Consider the following 3,255-nt stretch of genomic DNA (forward strand, 5'->3'; position numbering starts at 1 on the left):
TTAAACCTTTTTCATTTCCAGTTCCAGTTGGTGTGGGGTAGTAGATCTATCTATAGGCAACAGATACAGTGCGATGTCCAAACATGATCGATGAGGGCAGGACTCTACGACGCTACATCTAGCCTGGGAAGGAAGGGTGGAGTTGTGGAGGGATCAGGAAGGTTTGCTGTGAGGCTCAGAGCCAAAACCTGCTGCCCTGGTCCATCGCATTGGTCTATTGGTCAAAGAGATAGTTTGCTGATATGATTCCAGCTCTAGGGCTGGGTTAAAATAATCGATTATCCTATTAAAATCAATCTTTGTTTGAATGATCTGATATTGATTAATAATCTAGAAATACATGTTTAATATGTGCCATTTCACTATGCAATAGTCCTTTAAACAAACCTTTTTGGGGTCAATTCTTAATGCCAGTTCGATAATGCCAGTTACTGTGCCATGTGCACATGTTAGTGCACATTAGTGCACGGGGCCACTATGTGACCAGCCCTATGGAGTGTACCACTTGTGTGCATATTTCGAGAGAGTGAAGGTGTGAGTGAAGCTATAGATAGAAACAACTAAACGGAACGAGTCAGAGAAGAAAATTAAAAGTTGTGTCCTGTTCTATTTATTTATTATTTATATATTTTATACTGTCCAACCAGTACAACATGTCCTGTTCTCTAGACATCTCTAGACTTTGATCTCAGAATTCTGAGAATAAAGTCAGATCTCACATACATTTTTCACCAGTGGCCCTAATCCTCTTCCTTAATTTTCTTCTCCTTAGTGGTGTTTTCAGTTAATTTCATTGACAACACACATGGACATATACACACCCTGATGACAATGTACCCATGAGTATCAATAAAATCAAGGGCTCAGTTATTTCCCAAAAACCCTGGGCACAGCAGGCACTGTTTTCGGAGCATATAAATAAACATGTAGTTAAAATAAAAATCAGAAATCCACTATGTAATGTGTGTTCTGCCTGCGTGTCTGCTTCACTGTTGTACAGTCAGGAAAATCTTCTGTTGCTTGTTACTGTCCCGGCAGTTATCTGAGTGCATGTCCACCAAAATGTGCGTCTATGCTAATGTGTTTCTTTGTTTATCATGATCTGACCAGCTGTGTGTATGTGTGTGGATCTTAACTAACAGTTTGGGTTTTTATGTTGTTGACTTTTAGCATTAGTGTAATTAACTTCTATTGTAGGGCTCTTCCTGCATAGAGAAAGTTTTGGCTCCCCCTACCTCCCCAAAGAAGTTTTAGCAAGCCTAAAAGGGAAATCGCCAGCACCAAAATGATGAAGAATTGAGAGAAAAAACAGCACTTCAAATCCTCTCGGAATGTGTTTAATAGCAATTTAAAGTTGAAAAAGCAGAACATACACTTCAATAGGAGTGCGTATCACTGTCTGGCTGTGCCCGACTCTCACACAGGGATTTTAACTGAGGTATTTAAATATTAACAGCAGATGGAAAATATCATCCAGGCTTGTTCTGGCCCATTTTACTTGTATGTTTTATAAGTATGGATTGTCCCTGTTAAATAGACCTAAAACTAAAATATGTTTTCAAACTAATGGTTTGTCAATAGGCCTGGTAAAAACAACTTTATCCAAAAGCTAAAAACAGCAAGCACAAAGTGACACTCTTTAGCACTGCACCATTGTACATTAAAAGGAAAGCCAGCTCAGCAGATACTGGGACTAATTATGTGTCCTCATTGACCTGAATTGCTGAGTATAAAAATATGTGCTTCCTCTGGGGAGGGCATGAGTAAACTTTGACCGTCAGGACTGTTTCCTCTACTGGGAAATGCTGCTCTTCTGGACCCAGTGTCGCGTGAACACTCCACTCTGTAAACGCTGTGCACCAATTATAGGCATGTGTGCACATTGTGTGTGAAATAGTTGCACATTTCACTCTGGGTTCTCACAAATGTAACTTTGACTCTTTGTGTCGAAAGTTTGTCATCATTATCTTTAGTTCTTGCAGCAGGTCGATGTGTTAACATGGTGCACAGAGCCTGGCCAACGGTGTCCATGGCTCTAACAATGATGATAATGAGTGTTGGGATTATGGGAGCGTGCCTATGTTCCCACAGTTCCCGCATTTCTAAGATTCTTTCCCTAAATTAGGACCTATGTCCCCATATTTCCTTTTTCATACATTTGTATCAGTTGTTATCCCCCATTCTCCCACTTAAAATTAAATACTTAATTCTAACAAAAATCTTAGAAATGTGGGAACATAGGACTGTGGAAACATAGGGCCTAATTTTCAGTAAAAACAAATTCTTAGAAATGTGGAAACATAGGGCTGTGGGACCATTGGGCTGTGGGAACATGGGGCTGTGGGACCATGGGGCTGTGGTAACATGGGGCTGTGGTAACATAGGGCTGTGGGACCATGGGGCTGTGGTAACATAGGGTGGTGGGGACCAGGGGCTGTGGTAACAATAGGGCTGTGGGACCATTGGGCTGTGGGAACATGGGGCTGGTGGACCATGGGGCTGTGGTAACATAGGGGTGGGACCATAGGGCTGTGGGACCATAGGGCTTTGGGACCACTGGGCTGTGGGACCATGAGGCTGTGGCAACATAGGGCTGTGGGATCATTGGGCTGTGGGACCATAGGGCTGTGGGACCATTTGGCTGTGGGACCACGGGTGTGGGACCATTGGGCTGTGGGACCACTGGGCTTGTGTAACATAGGGCTGTGGGACCAGGTGGGGCTGTGGGACCATGGGCTGTGGGACCATAGAGTCTGGGACCATGGGCTGTGGGACCATTGGGTGTGGGACCATTGGGCTGGGGACCATGGGGCTATGGGACCATAGAGCTGTGGGACCATAGGGATGTGGGACCATTGGGCTGTGGGACCATTGGGATGTGGGACCATAGGGATGTGGGACCATTGGGCTGACCCAGGGATTACAGTGTTATTCACATCTAGCTAATTACAACATCTTCACTCTACTTAAGGTGCAAGGTGTAGGCTGTAAGGTTAGCTTTTTTTTAAACCGTTAACACAAAGGGTGACTCTAGTTTTGTCAGTTAGCTTATGTCATACACCGTACATTCACCAGTTATAACCAGACTAGCTGAGCCGCTAGCGTTAGCCTGCCAGATGCCTTAACATGGGCTGCAATTTCCCATAACGTCATAGTAGTAGCAGACCTTCTTCTTAGTCCCACCTGCCAGACTAAAGAAAATTTTTTCCCCCAGAGCTGTCTCTTTATTGAACTCTAATCCTCATTGATCCCACT

This window comes from Etheostoma spectabile, chromosome 18 (assembly GCF_008692095.1).
Source record: "Etheostoma spectabile isolate EspeVRDwgs_2016 chromosome 18, UIUC_Espe_1.0, whole genome shotgun sequence".
Taxonomy (NCBI): domain Eukaryota; kingdom Metazoa; phylum Chordata; class Actinopteri; order Perciformes; family Percidae; genus Etheostoma; species Etheostoma spectabile.